The sequence below is a fragment of the Bos grunniens genome, chromosome 16 (genome assembly GCF_055505025.1).
Source record: "Bos grunniens cultivar Pamir isolate PY7600 chromosome 16, Bosgru_T2T1.0, whole genome shotgun sequence".
Taxonomy (NCBI): domain Eukaryota; kingdom Metazoa; phylum Chordata; class Mammalia; order Artiodactyla; family Bovidae; genus Bos; species Bos grunniens.
In genome coordinates, this window is record NC_141180.1 from 30,428,965 (window position 1) to 30,449,602 (window position 20,638).

Below are 20,638 nucleotides of genomic sequence, written 5' to 3' on the forward strand. Positions count from 1 at the left end.
AGCTCAGTTTCGGTCTCTTTCAGTCTCTTGTCTGTAACAAGCTCTGCCCAGTTTCCCAGGCTCGCTGCTATTCTTGTGGTCTCCCACAAGCCCGTTGGTACTGTTGATGGTGACCAGGAAGGAGCTGCTCCTTCCTTTCTGTGACCCTGGGGCTTCGTCCCTCTGATGGGGCAGGGGTTTCCATGTGTCTGGGACACTCAGGCTGACCGCCAAGGGGTCAGAGCTCGGGTCTCAGTGTCTGGCAGCTCCTGCTTCCCCCTCTGGTCTTGAGTCTCCTCTGGGCCTCCTCAGAAGGCAGGTGTGGGCACAGGGAATGGAATCACGTGGATTTTGTGAAGCTTGTCTTTTTTTTTTTTGCAGTAGAACCTTTTTTATTCAGAAAAGCAAAAATGTTTTCCAACCACACACAGGAGGGTATGGGTTGGGGGCAGAGGTGTCTGTCCATCCAGTGTGGGCCCCCCACCCATGTGGTTTTAGCAGCAATAAGGTGTGGGGTAATGGCCCCAAAATAAAAATGGTGTGTGTGGTGGGGAGTGTGGTGGGGAGCAGAGGGGTGCAGAAGCACTGGGGAGTGGTGAGGGGAGGGCTAGACGAGGTCAGTACTGGGAACGCCGCAGGTGAGAGGCCATTTCATAACATTTCTTATTGATCATACCGCCGTGGACACCTTCTTTGCCCATCAGCAGTACTAGTGTCTTGACAGTCATGGTGACAGTGGTAAAAAATATGGAATGCTTCACGAATTTGTGTGTCATTCTTGCGCAGGGGCCATGCTAACCTTCTCTGTACCGGTGAGGCTTGTCTCCAGTGGGCGCTCAAAAGCAGCACTAGTGTGTTGGAGCTGGTGACGTATTTCTGAGCTGTGGGTGACAATTCTGGGGGAAGCGGCTTCCGTGCTGCTCCCTCGGTGTTTCCATGGGAATTAGAAATGGTCCTGGGCTGCAAGTTGGGAGTCAGAAAATGTGGAGGCAGCAAGACCCCAGGTCTACTTCTGACTCCTGGCTTCTCCTCTTGCAGAGCCAGGGGTCCACTCTGGCCTCAGTCTCTGCTGTGTCCTCAGCCCGAGTGTTAGCAGCACATGCATGCACACACACAGACACACATCACACACACTCACACATATATACATACACACATACCACACACAGGCACACACACACACACACGTACACACCACACAAGACACAAATGACACCACACACAGACACATACATACATACACACACGCCACATGCACACACAGAGACACATGCACACAGACATACACACACCCCACATACCACATACACATACATACACACAGAGACACAACATACATACAGAATACATACACATTCAGACACGGAGACACACACATACATACACATTACACAGAGACAGATGCACACAGATAGAATCACAGACACCACATAGACACACACGCACACCACACATAGACCCACCACATGCATATACACACCACACACACACATACCCACACACCCAGGAATGGGAATCCCTGCACAGAGGGCTCTGCTGCTGGTGGTGCAGGGAAGCTGTGACTCTCCCTTGTGTTGTGTTTTGCAGTGTTTAGGGAAGAGGACTGTCAGGAAGACTGATCAGCTGATGTCCACGAGTACTTGGTTTGTGTCAGCTGTCACCACAGAGGCAGGTCCTGCTAGCTTGTCACTGAGGGCATCCTTTGATGTCACCACTGATCAGGTCCCCGTGTCCCTGAGGAGGCTTGGGCAGCAACCTGGCTCTGAGCTTTGCCTGCTGTATGCACGTGGGGAAAGGGAGGCTTCAGGGCCTAGCTGGGGAGCAGTGGAGGATCAGCAAGATGCTGTGGATCCACCAGGGGTTGAGGCGGCGAGCAGGGCAGGCTGACTCCGTCTAGGCTTTGCCCTCTGGCCCTCCATTGTTCATGGAGGAGGGCAGGTCTCTCTAGCATTTTGACAGAGGTCCAGAGCCCTGCCTGGTCCTGGGCCCAGCCTTGACCCTTTGGTGTGGCAGGAGCGTGGCACTCTGACCAGCCTTGGCCCCTGGCCCTGGATGGACCCATCTATTCCTGCTGCCTGGTGTGTGGTGGGGGAGCTGTCAGGTGGACACTGTCAGGGTGCAGGGCTGACAGGCTGCAACCCGCCCAGGAGCTGGTAGACTTGGATCCCCCTCCCAGGTGTTGGTGGACTTGGACATACACACCCCCGCAGGAGCTGGTGGACTTGGATCCCCGGCCCCAGGAGCTGGTGGACTTGGCACCCACCCCCACCCCCACCCCCAGCCCCAGCCCCAGGAGCTGGGAGGAATGCGATTTCACTTCTCAGGATGGTGGGGACACACCCGCAGCCTGTGTGTGAAACACCGTGTGGCCTTCCAGGAGGAGCGGTTGTTCTGGGTCCTGGGGGCCTCTCTTGGGGACCAGGGAGGGATCAGAAACAACTCAGCTGATGAGCATGAGGGAGGGTGGTGAGTCCCTGCTCTCTGCCCCCATGCCTGGGGGCCCTGATGAGAAGGCAGTGCTGCCGCCGCCAGGTTGAGCCCAGGAGCCCTGGCAGCTTCTCCCTGGAATGCAGCCTGCAAGACCCAGGTTTTCAGGCCATTTCACTAAACTCAGGAGATTCTTTACTTAAACACCCCGAGAAACATGAATGTGGGGTGCACTCGGTTCCCATGGGTGCTGCGCCCCTGCCTGAAGCCCCCATCATGAGGACAGCAGTGGTCTAAGGAGCTGATTGCCATCTGGGGTTCTCTCAGAGGATGGGCTGGGTGGGTGGCTTGTGATTCTACTTCCAAACAACCCCTCATGCCTGTCCTCGAAGCTGCAGGGTCAGGTTTAAACTTTGGATTTCCCGGTGCCTGGACTCACAGATACATCTAATAAGGCTCCTGCTGCCTTGGACCAGCTCGGCGCCGCCTCTGGGGGTTGGGGGGGATCTGTTCTGGGACCAAAGACTCCTCTCCCTCTGCACGCCCCGCCACACCCTCCTTCCCACACAGAACAGCAGGGACACGCCGTCCCCAGGAGTTGCGAGAATGAATTAGGAGATCTATGTGGAATTACAGTGCATGGAGCCCGAGCAGGTGTTTTGCTGATATGAGCCTGGGTTTTCCTCTCTCCCTCCCGCCCTCCCTCCATCCCTTCCTTCCCTCCTCCCTCCCTCCTTTCCCTCCTCCCTCTTTTCCCTCCACCCTCCTCTCCCTCCTCCCTCCCTCCCTCCTGTCCCTCCACCCTCTTCTCCCTCCTCCCTCCCTCCTGTCCCTCCACCCTCTTCTCCCTCCTCCCTCCCTCCTTTCCCTCCTTTCCCTTCTCTCCCTCCTCCCTCCCTCCTTTCCCTCCTCTCTCTCCTCCCTCCACCCTCCCTCCTTCCTTTCCCTCCTCCCACCTTTCCCTCCTCCCTCCTCTCCCTCCTCCCTCCCTCTTTTCCCTCCACCCTCCTCTCCTTCCTCCCTCCCTCCTTTCCCTCCTCCCTCCTCTCCTCCCTCCCTCCTGTCCCTCCTCCCTCCTTCTTCCTTCCTTTCCCTTCTCCTTTCCCACATCTGAGTGGTATGGCCCCAGATTCCAGGCCAGGCAGATACTGAGAGAACCATGATATAGAGGACGTGCTCCTAGTCTCAGCTGGTTAGTGAGCACATGTGCAGAAACAGATAAAGTTGCAGCTTGTAGTGAATGTAAGTGGCACCAAGATGGAAAGGGCTGGTGCTGGGGGCCCAGGAAGGAGGGGTAACACCTGAGGTGAGGACTCGCTGACCTGGCCATGGAAGGGGACCGGCAAGGTTCTTGAGGGGTGGGGAGTGTGGCCCCTCAGAGGAACTGGGAGAACCTGCTGGCAGAACCCCTGGGGAGGCCAGGGAGGGGGCCACACAGGAGTCTCTGGTCACCCCTTAGTCCTGTGTTTTGTGAGCCTGTAAGGTGTTGGTTCAACAGCCCTGAATCCCGGTTATGACCTACTTGCTGTTCCAGTTAAGCTGAAAATCATTTGTCCACATCCAGCTAAATCAAATGACTTGCAAGGAGCAGAGAAGCCTTGAAATGCATTTTTAAAGCAGTGAAAGTGAGACGAGGATTTTTTCTGAGGGAAAATGCAACACTCGAGGGCTCCCCTGGTGGCCCAGTGGTTAAGAGTCCACCTGCCAATGCAGGGGACATGGGGTCGATCCCGGTCCAGGAAGACCCCACACGCCGCAGAGCAGCTAAGCCCATGCCCCACAGCTGCTGAGGCCCACACGCTTTAGAGGCTGTGCTCCGGAACAAGAGAAGCCACTGCAATGAGAAGCCCACAGCTAGAGAGCAGCTCCCGCTCCCACAGCTAGAGAAAGCCTGGGTGCAGCAACCAAGACCCAGCACAGCCAAAAATAAGTAAGTCTGGAAAAAGGAAAAGAGAACACTCGGATTCCGCACCCTGGTGGCAGCGAGCTGTGTGCACCTGCTCTGAACCAGCTGGTTAAAAGCCTGTGTTACTTCTTGTCCCTGCAAAGCATGCAGGTACTCCAGAGTCTTCCCCTCCAGGGTCTTCCCCTTCAGGGTCTTCCCCCCCAACCCCTCCTTCCCGTGATCATGGCCCTGGGGCAGAGGAGGAGCTGGTCTCAGCCCCTTGACCTAAGCCTTCACTCCAGGCTTTTCCTCGGTTTTATTTTGCAGTGATAGAGGCTCTCTTGCTAAAATTATTTCAAAATCTGCCACCTGGAAAAACAGACCCATTGTGGGACCATCCATCTGTGGCACCAAGGCTGCAGCTTTTGTGCTGGCATCTCGCTTTTTCACCCTGCTTGCTCCTGTCCCCACCCCCAAGGCCCTGAGCCACCCTTTCCTCCCAGCCCCTACCTGGTCCCCCGAGGGATGTGGTTTGCTCCCAAGGCTCTGTAGATCTGCAGGCTGCACACTGACCGTGGACAACCCCCCAGGGTCGCCATCATGAGGGTTAGCGCCTGTGGTCAAGGATGTCTGTGTGTCATGTTCTGGTAGTTCTCGCAGTATTTCAAGTTCATTATCACTGCGTTAGTTGTGGTGATCTGTGATCTGTGTCATTGTTTCCGGGCCACGAACCACACCCGCTGAACTTCACCTGTCAACGTGATGTGTTCTGCCTGCCCCACTGATTGGCCGTCCCCCCATCTTCCTCCCTCTCCTTGGGCCTTCCTGTTCCCTGACACAACAATATTGAAATCAGGCCAATTAATAACCCTGCAATGGGGGGACTTCCTTCGTGGTCCAGTGGTTAAGATGCCACACTTGCACTGTTTCGGGCCCCAGCTCCATCCCTGGTCAGGGATTTAAGATCCTGCAAGCTGTGTGGCATGGCCCCAAAACACCCAAACCAGGACAAAACAATTCCTGCAGTGGCCTCTTAAGTGTTCAAGTAAAAGGAAGAGTCGCCCGTCTCTCAGTTTTAATCAAAAGCTAGAAATGGTTAAGCTTAGGGAAGAAGACAGGTCAAAAACCAAGACAGACTGAAAGCTGGGTCCCTTGCACCAAACAATTAGCCAAGTCATGAATACCAAGAAAAGCCCTGAAGGAAGTTAAAAATGCTGCTGCTGTGAATGCAGAAATGGTAAGAGAGCGAAACAGCCTTACCGCTGATACGGAGAAGGTTTTAATGGCCTCGATAGAAGATCAAACCAGCTACAGTATTCCCTTAAGGCAAAGCCTCATGCAGAGCAAGGCCCTGACTCTTCAGTTCTGTGAAGGCTGAGGGAGGAGAGGAAGCTGCAGAAGAAAAGTCTGAAGCCACAGGGGTTGGTTCATGAAGTTTAAGGAAAGAAGCCATTTTTACAGCGTCAAGTGCAAAGTGAAGCAGCAAGTGCTGATGAAGAAGCTGTAGCAAGTTTTCCAGAAGATCCAGCTCAGAGCATGAAGGGGCCACACAAGTGCGTGTATGCTCAGTTACTCAGTCGTGTCCGATTCTTTGCGATCCCATGGACTGTAGCCCACCAGGCTCCTCTGTCCATGGAATTTCCCAGGCAAGAATACTGGAGTGGGTTGCCATTTCTTCCTCCAGGGGATCTTCCTGACCCAGGGATCAAACTCGTGTCTCTTGAATTGGCAGGTGGATTCTTTACCACTGAGCCACCTGGGAGTCCTTGACACAAGCGAAGGGGCCCTGAAGAATTAAGCTGAATGCACTGTGCATGTGCTTTGGAAATGGAATAACAAAGCCTGAATGACAGCACATCTGTTTACCACATGGTTTCCTGCAAGATTTTAGGCCCATTGTTGAGACCTTCTGCTCAGAAAAATACTCCTTTCAAAATGTCAGTGCTCATTGACCACACACCTGGTCATGCTCTGATGCAGAAGGACAACAAGATTCGTGTTGTTTTCATGCTGCAAACACAGCATCCACTCCGCATCCGTGGACCAGGAAGGAATTTCAACATTCAAGTCATATTATTTAAGAAACCCATTGTATAAAGCTATAGCTCCCATAGGTGGTGATTCCTCTGTTGTTTCTAGGCAAAGTCAATTGAAAAGTACCTGGAAAGGATTCACCATTCTAGATGCCATTAAGAACATTCATGATTCATGGGAATATCAACAAAATACCAACATTCGCAGGAGTTTGGAAGGGCTTCCCAAGTGGCAGTGGTAAAGAATCTGCCTGCCAATACAGGAGACGCAGGAGACTCTGGTTCGATCCCTGGGTCAGGAAGATCCCCTAGAGGAGGAAGTGGCAACCTATTCCGGTATATTTGCCTGGGAAATCCCATGGACAGAGGAGCCTGGGGGCCACATTCCATGGGGTCACAAGAGAGTTGGATACAACTTAGTGACTAAACAACAACAGGAATTTGGAGGAAGTGGATTCCAATGCTCATGGATGACTTTGAGGAGTTCCAAACTTCAGTGGAGGAAGCAACTACAGATGTGGAAACAGCGAGAGAGCTGGAATTAGAAGTGGGGCCTGCACTTCAGTGGGAAGCCTCCACACCACACCAGAGCAGCTGCTGCTCACCACAGCTAGAGAGAGCATGAGTGCAGCAATAAAGACCCAGCACAGCCAAAAATAGTAATTAATTAATGCAACTACAAAATTAAAATACACTTGCTCCTTGGAAGAAAAGCTATGACAAACCTAGACAGCATATTAAAAAGCAGAGACATCACTTTGCCAATAAAGGTCCATATGATTAAAGCTATGGTGTTTCCAGTAGTCATGCACAGATGTGAGAGTTGGACCATAAAGAAGGCTGAACGCAAAGAACTGATACTTTCCAACTTTTTTGAAGAAGACTCTTGAGGGTCTCTTGGGCTGCAGGGAGATCAAACCAGTCAATCCTAAAGGAAATCAATCCTGAATATTCACTGAAGCTTCAGCTTCAGCTTCAGTACTTTGGCCATTGATTCAAAGAGCTAACTCATTGGAAAAGACCCTGAGGCTGGAAAAGACTGAGGGCAGGAGGAGAAAGGGGTGACAGAAGATAAGATGGCTAGATGGTGTCACTGAATCAATGGACATGAGTTTGAACAAACTCCCAGAGATAGCAAAGGATAGGGGAGCCTGCCGTGCTGCAGTCCCTGAGGTTGCAAGGAGTCAGACGTGACTTGGTGACTTGTTCAGTTCCTCAGTCATGACAGTCAAAGGTTTTAGCGTAGTCAGTGAAGCAGAAGTAGATGTTTTTCTGGAATTCTCTTTTTCTTTCTGTGATCCAGCAGATGTTGGCAATGTGATCTCTGGTTCCTATGCCTTTTCTAAATCCAGCTTATACATCTGAAAATTCTTGGTTCACGTACTGTTGAAGCCTAGCTTAGAGAATTTTGAGCATTACCTTGCTAGAATGTGAAATGAGTGCAATTGTGTGGTAGTTTAAACATTCTTACACACTGCCCTTCTTTGGGATTGAAATGAATACTGACCTTTTCCAGTCCTATGGCCACTGCTGAATTTTCCAAGTTTTCTGGCATATTGAGTGCAGAACTTCCACAGCATCATGGTTTAGGGTTTGAAATAGCTCAGCTGGAATTCTATCACCTCCATTAGCTTTGTTCATAGTGATGCTTCCTAAGGCCCACTTGACTTTGCACTCCAGGATGTCTGGCTCTAGGTGAGTGATTGTACCATTTTGGTTATCCAGGTCATTAAGATCTTTTTTGTATAGTTCTTCTGTGTATTCTTGCCACCTTTTCTTAATATCTTCTGTTTCTGTTAGGTCCATACTCTTTCTGTCCTTTATTGTGCCCATCTTTGCATGAAATGTTCCCTTGGTATTTCTGATTTTCTTGAAGAAATCTCTAGTGACTTAGTGACTAGACAACAACAAATTGATTGAAAAAAAAAGAAGTTGGGCTGAAGATGTGGCTGAATTGCTGCATCTCAGGATAAAACTCTAACAGATGAGGAGTTGTTTCTTGTGGACGACAAGGAAGGTGGTTTCTTGAGATAGAATTTGCTCCTGGTGAAGATGCTGTGAAGATTGTTGACATGACAGCAGAGCTGAAAAAGCAGCATCAAGATTTGAGTTGCTTAACTCCAATTTTGAAGGAAGTTCTCCCACGTGTAAGATACTGTCAGCCAGCATTACCGCTGTAGAGCCGTTGTTTGTGAATGAAGAATCCATTGATTTGGCAAACGTCATTGTTCTTATATTTTAAGAAATTGCCACAACCAGCCCAGCCTTCAGCAACCAGCACCCTGATCAATCAGCAGCCATCAGCATGGAGACTAGACCCTTCTCCAGTGGGGAAAATAAAAAGAGATTTGCTGAAGGCTAAGATGACGCTTACCATTTTTTAGCAATAAAATATTTTTTATCTGAGGTATGTACATTCTTTTTGGGCTTCCCTGGTGGCTCAGAGGGTAAAGCGTCTGCCTACAATGTGGGAGACCTGGATTCGATCCCTGGCTCGGGAAGATCCCCTGGAGAAGGAAATGGCAACCCACCCCAGTACTCTTGCCTGGAAAATCCCATGGACTGAGAAGCCTGGTAAGCTACAGTCCATGGGATCGCAAGGAGTCAGACACAACTGAGCGACTTCACTTTCATGTACATTCTTTTTAGGCATTCTTTTTAGACTTAATAGGCTATAGTTATAGTATAAACGTAACTTTGCACTGAGAAACCAAAACATTTGTGTGTATCACTTTATCATGATACTTGCTTTATGTTTGCTTGAGCCAAACCCATAGCATCCCTGAGGTGTGCCTGTGCTGATACATGATCTTTACAACACGTTTTCCTGGCGTGCTGTCCCCGTGTGACATCGCGCCTCCTGGAAGCCCTGGGGTCCTGGCTTCCTTAGGTCTGACTTTCTAAAATGAGTAGGACAGGGAGGAAATACTTTATTTTGTAAAAAGACATTAAAAGGTTCTCTGTTGTGTGGGGGGAATTCCAAGGGGGCTCCTCTGGTGCCAGCCCCACCCCTCCTCTTTCCCTGACCCTTGACCCTTGAGTCCTCTCTTTCTCTGCTGCTGCTGCTAAGTTGCTTCAGTCATGTCCGACTCTGTGCGACCCCATAGACAGCAGCCCACCAGGCTTTGCCGTCCCTGGGATTCTCCAGGCAAGAACACTGGAGTGGGTTGCCATTTCCTTCTCCAGTGCATGAAAGTGAAAAGTGAAAGTGAAGTTGCTCAGTCACGAATATATATGCAAATCACACATCAAAATTTAGTTGTGACAGCTTGGGGCTTCCCCCCACCGCCTGCCCCTGATAAATTCTTAAAGCCTTTTAGAAGGCTTAATCTCAAGGAGAAGCCGGCCTCTTGTATGTGTTTAATCACCAAAGCAGTTTTCAATCTCAGATGTGATTTAAGAAACCTGGAAACTTGCAGCAGCTGAGTCCTCCAACCAGAGGGAGGCTGGTGGGCATCCTCCCTGCCCCTTCCCAGGTGGCCCAGGATTTCCCGGGCACTTGTCTCCCCCTCTGCCTCTTTCTCCTCTGACCTGGTCATGAGAGCCCAGGGACAGCCTCCGTGGGGGTCTGAGGCTGATTGCCTTGTTCTTTCTTCAGCTTGTGTGTGTCATTTACTCATTCATTCATTCCAGCTCAGCTGTCAAGACCACGGCCAGGCACCTTGGGCTGAGCTGGCCTGAGTCAGCTCTGGCTGCAGGAAGCAGGACAAGGCTCCCTGGGCCTCAGTTTCCCTTAGGAGGGGCTGCCTCGCAGGGCAGGTGGGCGGGCCCAGCACTTGCCCCCGCTCTCACGAGCCCCTGCCCCGCTCTATGCCATTTCTCCCCAGCTGTAGTCACAGCTCCCTGACGGTTTGTCCCTCATCCCCTAGAATGAGGCGCTAGGATGAGAGCCAAGCACGGGGACACAGGCCTCGGCCAGGCCAGTGGACTTCTGCCGTTAGTGTATGTTTTCCTGTCCACTGTGTGTCCCTCACGTCTGTTGCTCTGTTACTTGAAGGTTAAGGATGAAACCGAGTTTGGAAATACTGGGCTGACCTGGAGTCCAGATGCTGTCCTGCAGGCCTGCCTGTGAAACAGATGTCAACGCTTGCCCCCCTCAGAGGCCTGTGAGGGGATCTAGGTTCAGTGTGTCCTTGGTCTAAATCAGCATCTGATACAGTAGAGTGGACACATCCCAGGTTATATGTAGCAGAGACACCGAGTCTCAGGCATATAGTCACAGGGTACGTCACAGGCATATAGTACATGCAGAGTAGATACATAATAGATACAGAGCAACTGTCGTAGATACAGAACAGATACTTCATAGTAAACTGTGGAAAATTCTTCAAGAGATAGGAATACCAGACCACCTGACCTGCCTCTTGAGAAACCTATATGCAGGTCAGGAGGCAACAGTTAGAACTGGACATGGAACAACAGACTGGTTCCAAATAGGAAAAGGAGTACGTCAAGGCTGTATATTGTCACCCTGCTTATTTAATTTATATGCAGAGTACATCATGAGAAACGCTGGACTGGAAGAAACACAAGCTGGAGTCAAGATTGCCGGGAGAAATATCAATAACCTCAGACATGCAGATGACACCACCCTTATGGCAGAAAGTGAAGAGGAACTAAAAAGCCTCTTGATGAAAGAGCAGAGTGAAAAAGTTGGCTTAAAGCTCAACATTCAGAAAACGAAGATCATGGCATCTGGTCCCATCACTTCATGGGAAATAGATGGGGAAACAGTGGAAACAATGTCAGACTTTATTTTTTTTGAGCTCCAAAATCACTGCAGATGTTGACTGCAGCCATGAAATTAAAAGACGCTTACTCCTTGGAAGGAAAGTTATGACCAACCTCGATAGCATATTCAAAAGCAGAGACATTACTTTGCCAACAAAGGTCCATCTCGTCAAGGCTATGGTTTTTCCAGTGGTCATGTATGGATGTGAGAGTTGGACTGTGAAGAAAGCTGAGTGCCAAAGAATTGATGCTTTGAACTGTGGTGTTGGAGAAGACTCTGGAGAGTCCCTTGGACTGCAAGGAGATCCAACCAGTCCATTCTGAAGGAGATCAGTCCTGGGTGTTCTTTGGAAGGAATGATGCTAAAGCTGAAACTCCAGTACTTTGGCCACCTCATGTGAAGAGTTGACTCATTGGAAAAGACCCTGATGCTGGGAGGGATTGGGGGCAGGAGGAGAAGGGGACGACAGGATGAGATGGCTGGATGGCATCAGCGACTGGACGGACGTGAGTCTGAGTGAACTCTGGGAGTTGGTGATGGACAGGGAGGCCTGGTGTGCTGTGATTCATGGGGTCACAAAGAGTCAGACAGGACTGAGCGACTGAACTGAACTGAGATACAAAATGGATACATCATAGATATATAGTAGATACAGTGTAGACATGTAGTACATAGTAGAGTATATACATCTTAGACACATGGTAGATACATGTTAGATATGTAATATATAGTAGATACAGAACAGATATATCACAAACATGCAGTACATACAGAGAAGATAGATATAAATAGATACAGATTAACTCCATCATAGATATAGAGCAGATACATCATAGATACATAGTAGATGCAGAATAGATATATAATGGATACATGGTAGACACAACAGATACATCATTGGCACATAGATGCAGTGTAGATATAAGATATATAGTGGACCCAGAACAGATACATCATAGGCACATAGCAGACGCAGTGTAGATATATAATAGATACAGAGGAGCCTGGTAGGCTGCAGTCCATGGGGTCGCAAAGAGTCGGACACGACTGAGCGACTTCACTTTCACTTTTCACTTTCATGCATTGGAGAAGGAAATGGCAGCCCACTCCAGTGTTCTTGCCTGGAGAATCCCAGGGACGGCGGAGCCTGGTGGGCTGCCGTCTATGGGGTCGCACAGAGTCAGACGAGACTGAAGTGACTTAGCAGCAATAGCAGCAGACACAGAGCAGATACATCATAGGCACATACAGCAGAAACGCACCTATAGCAGACACATCATTGGTGCGCACACTGTAGGATTAGTGTGTGCCAACAGTGGATCACGAATGCCCTGCGTAGGGTTCTCATCACTGTGGGATCCTTTTCCCTGGGGAGGACTGTGATGGGAGTTTGGGAAAACATCCAGTTTTCTCTCCCTCTCCCCCTTTTGTTTTTTATCAGACACAGCAGGGCTGTGCTTCCTGTCTGGTGGGTGGAGGCTCATCCTTCTGGGTTGGGTCCTAAAGTCAGAAGTGTGGTGGGCCAGGCTGGGGGGCTTGGGGGTGGTCCCAGAGCCAGTCCTCTCCCCACCCCACCCCTTGTCAAAAGACACCCCACAGGAGTCTTTTGAATTTACATTTTTTTCTTTCAGAGTCTGCTGTGGGCTTTTCGAGGTCTGCTTACAAGTTTTTGTTGGTTTGTTTCCAGATTCATAGGAACTGTTTGTATTTTGCTCTCTTCTTTACTACAGTTTTGCAGAAAAGAATCTAAAACATAGTCCCACCTTGCCTTACTAAAGGGCTGCAAAACAAAGGTGTGCAGCCAACTGTGGCGTGAATGGCCCCACCATCACTTTTTCTGTTACTGTTTTTCTCATAAAGAGGCCTCTCCTCCTGGGGAGGGGGAGAGCTTTTCTTGACGGGGATGCATATGTATACACTGCTGGGAAGGTGTGGAGAAAAAGCAGGTGTGCCTGCGGGGCCTAGGAGATGCTCTCACGCCCGGTGGGGGAGTGCACCACCCCTCCCGAACACATGTGAGGTGGTCGTGGACACGTGGCCCTAGTGCTCTTTCTGTCTCTCAAATCAATTCACATCACATCGACATGACAAATCTTTAACATGACAGCTGAATAAGCTGTTTTCTGTGGGAAGCCGTCCCAGTGGGTGGGGCTGCAGTTTGCTCCTTAGTCCATCTTGGGGTGGGGAGGGGGATTTGACTGGCAGCTGCTGCTTGTCTGTTTAGCCCTTGCTCCTGCTGCTCACCTGGAAGATACATGAACTCAGCTCCTGCCCGTGGGAAACCCACGGGCCAGGAGGAGAGTAATTCCTGGGGGTGCTTGGACGTGGGACTTGAGGGGCCAGTGTCTCCCAGGTTCCTGTTCAGGCAGCAGCGAGGGGCGGTGGTGGGGGCACTGTCACCCGCTGGGCCCCAGGCTCTACAGGGTGCCTTTCCTTCTCACGTCATGAGACATGGGAGAGCCATGGGCTCCCGAGCTGGTTCCAGACGACTTGGGGGGCAGCTTGGGTTTAAGTTTTGGGGAGGGGGTGAGCCAGGCTGGGGCATTCAGGGTGTGAACCTCCCCGCTCCCACCCGCTCCTCTAGGCTTTCTATCCTCCCCGCCCCAACCCCAAATGTGGCGGGAAAGGCAGGGGGTGGAGGCTGTCAACTGCTGAGCGTCACAGGTTACCTTCTCTGTGGCTGAAACCAGACTCGGGGCCTCAGAGCTGCAGGGGCTGGTGCAGTAGCCATGGATGCTGGGCACTCCCCCAGGGCAGCGAGGAGAGGGTGGGCCTCGCTGATCACAGGCTGCCCGTACCTCTCGGCTCCTGTGTGCAAGGCCCCTGTAACCCGTGTCTGGTTCAGGGACCCAGGTATGCCACCTGTCCATGTGGAGCCTGTGCTCTGGAGAGGGGAGGACATGCAGGTGCCAGAAGGTCACAGGGCTACTGCCACCCCCAAGGAGATGCTGTTTTAGCTGAGACAAGAGGTGGGGTGGGGCAGGCCTGGGCCCTGGTGTGGACAGAGTTAGGATACTGAGGGACCTGGTGTAGCTGGAGGAGGAGGAGAAGGAAGCCTGGTGTGGCTGTGAGGTGCAACTGTGTGGTTGGGGTGTGGACCAGGTGGGCACTCTGCGCTGGAGTGGGTTGGGGCCAGCAGGCCTGTGGGGCCCCCTGCTGCCCACAAGGCCAAAGACAGTGGGGCAGAGGGTCAGGGAAGGGGAAAAGGGGCAGGAGTCCAGTGCTGAGAGGAGATTGGCAGGACCTGGGAGGACCAGGAAAGGGAGAACTGGAGGCTGGGTCCCATGTGAACCATGTGGGTAAGTGTGGGCTGGTGAGCATGGACAGGTAAGTGTGAGTAGGTGTGTGTGAGCAGGTGAATGTGGACAGCTGAGTGTGTTCAGGTGGGTGCAGGCAAGTTAACATGGGCATAGACAGGTGTGCAAGTCCCATCTCTCCAGTGAGGGGAGAAGCCACTGGGATTGGAGGTGTTGACTCTGCACGCATAGTCCCTGTTTGAGGACAGATGTGTCCAAGGCACTTATTCAGCCAGGGACACTGGCCTCGGCAGGAGCTGCTGGGCTGACCCTGGGGCTGACCCCGGGTCACTCCTGTCTCCTGCATAGCCGCCATGTGCATTATGGCACTCTTTTGGCGAGGATGCTGAGGACTCGGCATTGGTGGGAAGGTGGTCTTGTAACCGGGCCTGCAGATGACCAGGAGCCGACTTGTTCCTGGCAGGGGAGATGGGGCCCACAGGCCACCTGCACGAACAGCCTAAAAGGAGCTGGGGTTGTGGGGGGAACGGCAGCCATGGGTGCACTTGGGGCTCACAGTTGATGAAACGGGGCTTTTCCCCTGTGGCCTGGGAGTGACCAAGTGCAGCGTGAATGGTGTGTGCAGTTCTCCCTAATGGTCATCTGAGCAAATGGATTTGGGATGAGGTGGTCATATGAGCCTAAGAGCTGCAAGGAGGAGCTGGCTGGCTGCTGTGAGATGTTGAGTGGGGATGGAGAGCTTTCCTTTGGGGTGAATAGGGCTGTCCACTAGGGCCCTGCTTGGCCCCCGGCATGGTTCCAGGACTGCAGCAGAAGGAAGGGAGTGGAGGCCAGTCATCTCTCTCTCTCGGAGGCCTCCTTCTTGTTCCTTGTTGGACCAGACGAGCCCCTGGGAGCCAGGTGAGTGAGGGGCACACCCTGAGGCTCTGTCCTCATGCCTTCCCTCTGACTTGACCCTCTTGCTTCCCCCTTATGGGGACCTTGTGATGACACTAACCCCCAGATAATCCAGGATCACCCCCTCCCAGGGTCCTTACCTTAACTGAGCAGAGTCCCTGCCCCATGTGAGGAGGCTCAGGCTGGGGATTAGGATGGGACGTCCCTGGGGGCAGATACTTAGCCAACCACAGATGCTTTCGGTTTCTGGCTTCTGAGGAGGGATTCCTGGGGTGAGACCCAGACAGAGGGCACCGACAGGAGTCCCAGGGGTGGTGGGGGCAGCCGGGACCCCTGGCCTTGGGTGGCCTCAGTTTGCTCATATGTAAAGTGAAGTCATAGTAGCCACCCCTTTTCCTCTAATAATGAACAGATGTCATCACAGGCATTCAAACATGCTGGGCTGAGCTGCCTCAGGACACCCATGGAAGGCCTGAGGAAGGGGATAATGTGACAGCAGCTGTGACTCGGTGGCTGACATAGGGGGTGCCAGGTCTGGGCTCTGCCACCCTGCAGCCCTGTCTGCAGACCATCTTACAGGCCCACCTCGGGGCAGGGGGAGCCCCCAGCATGGTCTGGGGGGCGTGTGGGTCCCTGAGATTTGATTGTGTCAGTACTAAGAACCACACGGGACAGCAATGGTCAGGCCGGGACCTGGGGCCCCGGATGCGGGGGTGAGTCTAGGGTCATCTGGAGGCAGAATCAGTGGATGTGGTTGCAGGCTGGGCACTCAGGGAGGGCAGGTTTCTGCCAGGGGAGCTGTGGCGGGGGAAGAGCTGGACAGGAGAGTGCTTTCATTAGGGCTCCTGTGAGTGACTGGAAACTGAAGACAGATCTCTAGTCTGGAAAGACTGGAAACCCAATGGCCAGGAGTGAGCTGGCTCATCCTGGGGTGGCCAGACCTGCTTCTCTCTCTGCATGCTGACTTCCTCGGAGCAGTCACCCTCCATCAGGTGCCTCCTCAGGGTCCCCTCGCTACTGGGTCACACTGATGCCTCGTGCCCTTGGTCACTTGTCCACCCTCAAACCACTGGTGGAAAACCCCACAGGTGGCCTGGACTGAGCTGGTGGGAATGAAACCTGCAGGGCCAGGGTGTCAGGAGAGGGACTCCCTCCTTCTGCGTGCTGTGCTCTGGCCTTTTTCTCTTCCAGGAAGGACGCTAATCCTTTTGTGAGAGCCCCACTTGCCTGACCTCATCTAAACCCAGTCACCTCTTAATATTATCACTGGAGTGGGGGTGGGGCTTCAATACAGGAATTTAGGGGGACGCAGACATTCAATCCATAACAGCGGGTAGGGTGGAAAAAGATTCGGAAGGTATTTTGGGACCACCTAACGGGTCAAGAGAGGACCACACATCAGCCAAAAAGTGGCAGTGGAGAGGAGAGCCAGGGAGCCAGACAGGGGAGATGGGAGCTGATGTGAGGGTCTTGGGTGAGGGAAGGGAGAGCAGGGGGATGCACCCTGAAGGCTGCAGATGCACTAGGGGTCTGTGGATAAGCTAGGGTCTGGGGGCCTGGGAGCGATGCGGAAGGGTGGAGGTTTAGAGATGAGATGTGACCAGTGAGGAGTCCAGGGCGGGAATGAGTGATGGCGAAGGACTTGGATTAGGGGAGGCAGCCCAGCCTGCTGGGTCAGTTCCAGTTAGGAGCCCCACCCACAACCACACCCCCGCCCCTTCATCTGGTTTTGGATCTGCTTCTACGGGCTGGTTCATGCCGCAGAACCATCCTCCTCGCTGCTCGCTCGCTGCTGGCCCTGTGGGTGGCCCCAGCCTGCATTCTAGGGACACATGCTCTTGAGCACTGCTTCCCCTCTCCCCCCAACCTCCCCGGCTCAGCCTGGACCCAGCTTGGACCGCAGCCCTGCCTGGGATGAAGCCCACCCTTGCCAGACCCTTTCTGAGCTCCTGTGTCACGAGGTACAGATCCTCTCCCCAGACCTCATTCCTTATGATTCATCCTCAGACTCAGGATTTACAAAACTTGGCATGTGCGTGTGTCCAACCTGCTGCCCAGCCATCTGTCCATCGAGGTTCCTAAATGTCCACCCAAGTGGAAGAGATCAGCACAGGGTGAAGGGCAGGCTGGCTTCCTTCCAGGGGGGCTGGGAGTACCCCACACCCGGTTCATTCCATCAGGTCTAACGTGGCTGAAACTGAGGCATCCTGCAGCCTGGGGTTGCCGTTCAGTTGGCAGTGTCATTTTCTATCTTTCTGGTCCATAAGATCATGGTGTTTTGGTGAGTCATGGTCTCTGAGGTTGGATGAGGGCTGGCATCCAGGCAGAGCGAAGGTTGGGAGCAGCACAAATGGAGGCCTGGAAAGTGGGTGGCTCTGAGGGATGTAGGTCTGAGGTGTAGACGAAGACAGGGAAGGTCAGGGCCATTGATGTTGACAGATGGGGACCTGTGCCCAAATCTTTAAGGACAGACAGTGTTGAAAGTGTGGAGAGAGGGGAGGGACATGGCTGTATGGGCAGCTCACTGACCGTCTGTGACCCAGAGTCAGGCATGACCTTCTGTCCCTTTCATCTCCCCAGAGGTCAGGTGTGGGGCTGAAAGTTCTGACCCTCTAATCATGCCTTGGACTTTGATGACCAGCCCCCAACCTGATGCCAGTCTCATCAGCTTACAAAGGATGCTCAGAGACTTCTGGGCTCTCAGGAGGCATGTGTCAGGAGCCCAACCTTGATGACCATCCACCCTCATCCCTGGGCTCTGCGGTCCCGCTCCCTGGCCTCCCCAGCCCTGGGCTTGTTAGAGCTCTCTGCCATCAGAGTAGACCTGAGAGTTGTCTGCGTGAGTGTCACATCGTGGCCATGGTCTGCGTTTCCTCTTTGCCCCCAAAGCTAAGTGTCTTCTCGCTTATAAGCTGTTTAGGACCCACTGCTGTCAGCTGCAGAAGGAAATGGCAACCCACTCCAGTGTTCTTGCCTGGAGAATCCCATGGACGGAGAAGCCTGGTAGGCTGCAGTCCATGGGGTCGCACAGAGTTGGACACGCCTGAAGCGACTTAGCAGCAGCAGCAGCTGTCAGCTGCTCCTCCAAGTCTTTTCCTCAGTTTCAGACTCAGGGTGTTGAAAAGCAACTTAATGGGCCATGCGCCTACGTTACTGATTTGTAGGAGCTCTGTGTGTTGTGTGTGTTTGTGACACTGCTAGCATCTCACTCGGCGGCTTGCCTTTCCACTCTTGGTGAACAAAAATGGACAGTGCCTTTACAGTGTGTGCCTTTTGTTAGAGAAGCTGCCCCTGAACCCCAGGCCCTGAATGTTTCCCTCCTGACAGAGTCATAACCCTCGTTAGTCCTGCCACACCTGGGAGTAAGCTGTGTATGGGGGGAGGTTTCCCACCCCTGCTCCCTGTGGTGATAGCCGGTTGAGCCAGGACCACTTATAGGAAAAGCATCCTCCTCTCACCACAATTCAGTGATGTCTTTATCATCGACTGTTGCGGGGTGGGGGAGGGGGCATTTCTGGACTTCTGTCCCTTTGGCCTTTTGCACAATATCACATGGTTTTAACTTGGCTTTATAATAACTCTTAATATCATGTATTTTTTGTTTTTCTTCAAGGGTATCTTTCTTGTGGTGGTTGTTAAGATTTTTTTTTTTGGATGTTCAGTTCAGTTGCTCAGTTGTGTCCGACTCTTGGTGACCCCATGGACTGCAGCACTCCAGGCCTCCCTGTCCATCGCCAACTCCCAGAGTTTACTCAGACTCATGTCCATTGAGTCGGTGATGCCATCCAACCACCTCATCCTCTGTCGTCCCCTTCTCCTCCTGCCTTCAGTCTTTCCCAGCATCAGGGTCTTTTCCAATGAGTCAGTTCTTCGAATCAGGTGGCCAGAGTATTGGAGTTTCGGCTTCAGCATCAGTCCTTCCAACGAATATTCAAGACTGATTTCCTTTAGGATGTTCTGGTTGGATCTCCTTGCAGTCCAAGGGACTCTCAAGAGTCTTTTCCAACACCACAGTTTTTGATGTGGACCATTTTTAAAGTCTTTATTGGATTTGTGACAACACTGCTTCTGGGTTTTTTTGTGGCTTTTTTTTTTTTTGGCGTGTGGAATCTTAGTTCCTTGACCAGGGATCAAACCCACACCCTCTGCATTGGATGGCAAAGTCTTAACCCCTGGACCACCAGGGAAGTCTGTCTTGGTTGTTTTTTGCTTTTCCATTTCTATACAAATTTTACAATTGGTTTTAAGTTTTCCAAAACCCAGTGAGATTTTTTTATTTGGATTACATTTGAGTTCATAGATCAGCATGGGAGAATCGACATCTTCGCAGCCTTGAGGTTTCTGAGCCTTGAACATGTACTCAATTCTTCTTCAGATTTTTTCGGTGACATCTGTGTCTTCTGTGGAGCAGTCCTGCACATTTTTTGCTGGAGCACTCCACTGTCATTTGGCTTTTTACGCTGCTTTAAATCGTGTTCCTTTTATAATTTTGTTTCCTATTTGTTTGCTTATAGAAATATATGGAGAAATACAGTTGACTGTTGATATTGAACCCTTGTCCAGCCACCATGTTAAATTCATGTATTCATCCTAGGACTTTATCTGTGGGTTCTTTTGGGTTTCCTGTGTACACTCCCAGTTCACCAGTGCATTTTATTTCTCTTTCCAAACCTTCATCTGTTACCTTGCATCACTGGCACTGTTTATCTTTCCAAAACACCATGGAACAGAAGTTCTGACCACAGGCATCCTCTTGTTCTAGATTTCAGTGGAAGGTTTTCAGAATTCTGCCATTAAGGATGTTGTTTGCTGAATGACTCTTCTTTCTCTTGTAAATTCCCATCGTCAAATTTAGGAGGTTCTATTCTGTTCCTTGTTGAGGATTTTTATCCTGAATGACATAGAATTTTATCAAAGCGTTTTTCCCCCTTCATCTGTTGACATGCTTTTCTCTTTTATTCTATTAATAAGGTGAATTATACTATTTGACTTTGTTAAACCAAACTTGCATTCCCTTAGTTCATCCTGTTTGGCTATAATGTGTTGTTTTTTCTATGTTTTGCTGGATTCAGTTTGCAAACATTTGTTGGTATTTTTGCAACTATTTATGAGAGAAGTTGACCTGCCACTTTCTTTCTTTCTTTTTTGGTAACTTTGTTTTCACAGTTAAACATGGAGGTTATTTTTGTTGTTCTTTGCAACCCCTTGGACTACAGCACTCCAGGCTTCCCTGTCCTTCACCATCTCCCAGAGCCTGCTCAAACTCATGTCTATCGAGTTGGTGATGCCATCCAACCATCTCATCCTCTGTCATCCCCTTCTCCTCCTGCCTTCAATCTTTCGCAACATCAGGGTCTTTTCCAATGAGTCAGCTTTTCACATCAGGTAGCCGAAGTATTGGAGCTTCAGCTTCAGCATCAGTCCTTCC

General features: G+C 51.5%; 1 protein-coding gene and 1 non-coding gene across 6 annotated transcripts in view; one reads left to right on the top strand and one right to left on the bottom strand.

The window, feature by feature from the left end:
* Window positions 1-20,638, top strand: part of PRKCZ (protein kinase C zeta) — a 100,040-nt gene that overhangs the window by 37,459 nt on the left and 41,943 nt on the right. The gene's annotated exons all lie outside the window — the stretch shown is intronic.
* On the bottom strand, window positions 721-828 carry LOC147356503 (U6 spliceosomal RNA). The gene has a single exon (XR_015143897.1). It is a non-coding gene; the product is annotated as a U6 spliceosomal RNA (small nuclear RNA).